At 49.1% G+C, this 6,035-nt stretch overlaps 1 non-coding gene across 1 annotated transcript; it reads left to right on the plus strand.

Moving 5' to 3' along the window:
- The first annotated feature begins 985 nt into the window (after positions 1–985).
- TRNAT-UGU lies at positions 986–1,058 on the plus strand. The gene has a single exon. It is a non-coding gene; the product is annotated as a tRNA-Thr (tRNA).
- The last annotated feature ends 4,977 nt before the right edge of the window (positions 1,059–6,035 follow it).

Genomic DNA, 6,035 nt, shown 5'->3' on the forward strand with positions numbered 1-6,035 from the left:
CGTGTGAGCAGGCTTACAGTTTTGTAGCCTCCGGCTCATGCATTTTTGTCTTCACTCAGGAAGGATGGCTTTTGCGTAAACTAATTTTATGCAGCAGCCAAATCGCTCGCTCACAACTATCAGGCCAGTCGCTCACAAGACCCCAGAGCTTAGAGGGAGCATTGACAGGTACCAGTTCCCCTGGAGAAGAAGGCTGCTTTGGAGGGAAGACTCTGTGGCATTACACCCCACTGAGTTAACATAAGAACATAAGAGATGCCAATGTTGGATCAGGCAAAGGCCCATCCAGTCCAACACTCTGTATCACACAGTGGCCAGAAATACCAGTGCCATCAGGAGGTCCACCAGTGGGGCCAGGACATTAGAAGCCCTCCCACTGTTGCCTCCCCCCAGCACCAAGATGACAGAGTATCACTTGCCCCAGAGCCCCTATCTATACCTTGTGGCTAATAGCCCCTGATGGACCTCTGCTCCAAATGCTTATCTAATTCCCTTTTGAAGCCGTCCATGCTTGTAGCCGCCACCACCTCCTGTGGCAGTGAATTCCAAGTGTTAATCACTCTTTGGGTGGAGAAGGACTTCCTCTTATCCGTTCTAACCCGACCGCTCAGCAATTTCATGGAGTGCCCACGAGTTCTTGTATTGTGAGAAAGGGAGAAAAGTACCTCTTTCTCTACCTGCTCTTTCTCTCCCCTCCCCTCCCCAAACCCCACCCTTTCTAGGCTCCACCCCCAAATCTCCAGGAATTCCCCAGCCTGGAGTTAGCAACCCTAGATGCAGCACCAGAGAGTCCAAGCTGCTATTTCCTCCGGGGGAACTGATTGGTCTATAGTAGACCTGCAAAGTATCTACAGGAGTATCTACAGGAGTATCTAGGAGTAGACTAGCGAAGTACACAAAATCATACGTTATGGCTAGAAGGCATCGGTTGTAGCCACTCTGCAGTCGCTCTGGTTTGGGAATACCTGGAGGAGAGATGTCAGGAGGGGCTGTGGCTCAGTTGGCAGAGCATTTGCTTTGTACATAGAAGGTCCCAGGTTCAATCCCTGGCATTTCCAGTTAAAAAAGACCAGGCAGGAGGTGATGTGAAAGACCTCTGCCTGAGAGCGGCTGCCAGTCTGAGTAGTCAACACTGACTTCGATGGACCAGAGGTCAGATGCAGTAGAAGGCAGCTTAATTTGTATCCACCCCCAGACCTGATTGCCAGACTCCATAGGTGGGAGAAAGACAAAGGAGAGGAAGCCAATAGAATGCAAAAGCACAGGCCTGGAGTGGGCATGAGAGAGGGGACATCTTTTCCTTGTGGCATGTTCCGCCCCTCCAAAAGAAATGTGCCCCACCACTCCTCTAGACAGAGGAGAAGTAAAAGTCACCTTGATTGCTTGCATTGGCTTTATCTACCAATTCAGACATTTCTATCCTGCATTTCTCCTCACTGGGGACCTCAAAACATTGTTCTCCTCTTCCATTTTGGCCCGACCACCACCCTGTGAGGCAGATTAGACATCACTGGGGGCACACCAAGCCCCTTCCGAGCAAGAACAATAGTTCTGGAACGGCACTGCTCACCCTGTAAGCCAGTTTGTGAAGAGAGTGTCAAGCTACTGCCATGCCATGTGGCCAATCAGAATTAGCAGTACATCTTGAGGGACAGACTGGTTCCACCCAGGGCAGAGCCGCTACTACCTAGGGTTGCCAACCTCCAGGCAGCGGCTGGAGATTTTCTGGGATTACAACTGATCTCCAGGCGACAGAGACCAGTTCCCCTGGAAAAAATGGCCACTTCGGAAGGTGGACCCTATGGCGTTATATCCTGCTGAGGTCCCTCCCCTCCCCAAACCGCACCCTCTTCGGGGTCGATTCCAAATGTCCAGGTATTTCCCAACCCGGGATTTTTATTTTCAGATATCTTCTTATTCTCATTTCTCTGTACATAACTTGATCATGTTGGAAGTTTTGTGGTCAAACTGAGCTCCTGCACTGGTGGTTTGATAGCCTCTGTTGCTGGAGGGCAGTTCTGTTGTTACGTAACTTGTATTTGTGGAACGTGATGGGTTTTGTTGCTGTTGTGTGTGCGTGGATTTTTCCCGATGTACAGGGTTGCCAGACTCCAGGTGGAGCCCGGAGATCTCCCACAGCGACAGCTGATCTCCTGATCACATTCACTCAGATGGGTTCTCCTTTGGAGGGTGGACGGCAGTGTTCCCTCGAAGCTGAGTGAATGTGAGGCAGCTCACCGTTTTTTAGCTTCCGGCTCACACATTTTTGTCTCAGCTCAGGAAGGATGGCTCCAGAGCCAACTCACTGATGCAGTCGCCAAACCACCCGCTCACGACTTGAATGCCAGTCACTCACAAAGTGGAATTTTTGCTCACAGGACTCCACAGCTTAGAGGGAGCATTGGTGGACTGTATGGCATTATACTCCACTGAGGTCCTTTCCCTCCCCAAATCTTTTCCTCCCCAGGAGCCACCCCCAAATCTCAAGGGATTTCCCAGCACAGAGGTGGCAACCCTATGAGATTCGGTAATCCGCGTTGAGACTGCATTGAGCAGAGAAGTTACAAAGGCCCAAGTAAATAAGTAAATGCAAACACAAAATGAGTCAAAGCAAATGAAGCCAATTCAGAGTAAGGGCAATCCAAGTTGAATCGTAAGCCTGGATGTTAGGACCACTTTGGGGCCCTTTTAGACACACCCCCATCCCCGTCAGCAGTGCATTGTGCAGGGGGTGAAAGCATTCCTGAAAAGCCCAGCCCCCTTGCTGTTTTCTGCTTCTTCCTGAGGCTAATGATTCCCACCTCTTTATATGGCTGCAGTTGTGATTAGGAGCCCCCTCTAAGAGTCACCATGTGGGCAAGTGGGATTGATGTGTTTCCATCAGTATTGTCTTTCAAGAAGAAGGAAAACAAACAAGGATGCCAGCCAACAAAACATGGAACGTTAAATACTTAATTTCCCAAAAGAGATGGAAGGGGGGGGGCCTTTCCAGGAAGTTCTGGGGAAACGATGTTCTTGTTATTTATTAACAGGCTGAAATTATTTTTCTTTGGAAACTCGCACTAGGTACACAAATACGACGCGTGACTGCCAGGAGATGCGACGTGGCATCTGTCAGTCGGCGGAGAGAAGCCAACATGTGTTACGAGAGAGTTAGTCATGGGCCGCCATCTCGGAGTCCACGCCTGCTCCGGGATCCCTGAGGTAGAGATTGGCATGTGGCAAGCCAAAGGCTCTGCTCTGTTGACGGCATTTAGAGAAAGCGAGGCTTCTACTGTTGGTACGTGATCTGGCCAATCCGGAGGTTCCAAACTGCTAGCCAATCACAGGGGCGGAGGTGGCACACTTTTGTCCCAGGCTGGACCTAAAGAAAGTTCTGAGGTCTGAGCACACATAGTCCATGGTAGCTAAGGCTTCCAACTCCAGATTGGGAAATTTCTGGAGATTTAGGGGTTGGAGTAGGTCAGTAGTTCAGCAGTTTGAGACCCGAGTGTGCCGCATGACGGAGTGAGCTCCCGTCTCTAGTTCCAGCTCTTGCCAACCTAGCAGTTCGAAAGCAAGAAATTGCAAGTAGATAAATAGGTACCACTTCGGTGGGAAGGTAACAGCGTTCCGTGCGCCTTGGTGTTTAGTCATGCCGGCCACATGACCACGGAAACATCTTCGGACAGTGCTGGCTCTTTGGCTTTGAAACGGAGATGAGCACCGCAACCCTAGAGTCGGACTCGACTGGTGTTCGAGCAAGGGAACCTTTACCTTTTTAGGGTTTGGAGCCTGGAGAAGGTGGGGTTTGGGGAGCGGAGGGGACACAGCGAGGCACAATGCCCACAGAGCCCACCCTCCAAAGCACCCATTTTCTCCAGGGGAACTGATCTCTAGTGCCTGGAAATCAGCGGCAATTTTGGGAGATCTCCAGGCAGTATCTGGAGATTGGCAGCCTTGCAGATAGCTCAGCCTCAGCCTTGAGATTCCCGATTCAAGTCACAGGCTCTTTCACGCCCTAGGCATAAACTGCAGAACTATAAAACTGGTAGTCGTTTTGCAGTGGACAATTGGGAATAATATGATGAAATAAAAGACACAAGAATAAGCTTTCCATAGGTCATAAACAGAAGCAACATCCTTTGGGGAGTCATGGGATTTTGTGTGGGCTGGGCATTTGGATGTAGCAGAAGTTGTAGGTGTTTGAATGCCCATATAATGAAACTGAATACTGCTTGAACCCCCCCTGGAGAAATTTACTTCTACTTATTCCATTCTGCCAAAACCAAGGAATAGTTTTAATTGACGGACTTTGTGGACTACTGTTGCACTGCAGCACGGGTTGTATAGTGTTTAGGAATACTGAACAATCCAAACATTGTTTCAGACTTGTGATTGTTGCACAGCAATATTGGATGGTGAGTACAGCAGCATGACATTTATAATGTGCATGACAGGCATAGATGGATTTGCATTTTTAAAAACGGCAACCACACAGGTGTCACAAGATCCGCATGGAAACACCACAAACATCCTGGACGAATGCGCAGCTAATTCAGCAAAAGGCAGGCCCATTTTGCCAAGGCGAATGCACTTTCTGGGTAATATTTAGAGTTAACAGAAGTTTGCTATTCTGCACAACGGGTGACATTTTGAATTTTGGCCCTCATGGAAATGAGAGCGAGCAAACCCTGACTTGAAATTCTCTGTGCAAGTTCCGAAGAGGACCACTGCTTACATCTAGCTCTTGAGTTATACAGCAAACTAACATTTTCCTGTGCAGGAAAAACTTTCAATTACAGTGCAACAAGGATTCGATTATATACAAAATGCTTAAATCCAAGTTACTTCTCCACTAAGTTGAGCTGTCACATCAGAAGGAGGAGGAGGAGGAGACTGGATTTATACCCCACCCTTCACTACCTGAAAGAGTCTCAGAGCGGCTTACAATCTCCTTTCCCTTCCTCTCCTCAAAACAGACACCCAGTGAGGTAGGTGGGGCTGAGAGAGCTCTTCAGAGAACTGCTCATGAGAGAACAGCTCTGAGAGAACTTGTGACTGACCCAAGATCACACCAGCAGCTGCATGTGGAGGAGTGAGGAATCAGACCCGGTTCTCCCAGACTAGAAGCTAAATCATGGCTCAGGGATCCACGGAAGTGAGTGCAGTTGGGTGGACAGAAGCTGGTTTTGCTGAGGCAACGAACTAGTTGGATGTGGGGCTGACATCGTTTTTTGGTTCTAGGTGTTAAAAAGAAAACGTCCCCCCTCTAAGCTCTTTTTGAAAGCATCGCCTCCATAGGAAAAAACAGCCCTGCAATAAAAACACCTTTGAACTTAGTAACCCACAAGGGTTTTCCCCCAGTTCTTGTTTTCAAGTGTTAAGCGAAGGACTAATTCGAGCCCGATTAGCACACTTTTCAAGTGTCAAGATGATCTCACCAAAGTCTAGGTCTCTGGGAAATTAAGATGGTAACACTGCAAAAGAGCAAAAGCACCTCGGCGAGAACCTCCGGGGGGTATTTGGGACCGGGCGGCGGCTCCAGCTTTCGAAGAAGAAGAAAAAGAGAAGAGATTGGATTCATACCCCACCCTTCACTACCCCAAGGAGTCTCAGAGCGGCTTACAAACTCCTTTCCCTTCCCCTCCCCAAAACAGACACCCTGTGAGGTGGGTGGGGCTGAGAGAGCTCTTGACAGAAACTGCTCTTTTTCAAGGACATCTCTTATCAGAACTACGGCTTGCCCAAGGTCATCCAGCCAGGTGCAAGTGGAGGAGCGGGGGATCAAACCCGGTTCTCTCAGATTAGAGTCCATGCACTTAACCACTACACCAAACTGGCTCTTAGACACGAACTTCACCTATACTATTAAGGGCTGTTATCACATATACAGACTTATGATCCAATGAGAAGAGCGGAGGTATACTGTCTTAGGCCGCGATCAAACGCAGAATTAGACCCGACATAGGTGCGAATGCTGGGCGGATTTAAAGGGCGCGATCAGACGACAGCATCTGGGAAGCGCCCCGCAGCCATCGGCAACCCATTCTGCT

Source organism: Gekko japonicus, unplaced genomic scaffold, assembly GCF_001447785.1.
Source record: "Gekko japonicus isolate JY-2015 unplaced genomic scaffold, Gekko_japonicus_V1.1 scaffold1205, whole genome shotgun sequence".
NCBI lineage: Eukaryota > Metazoa > Chordata > Lepidosauria > Squamata > Gekkonidae > Gekko > Gekko japonicus.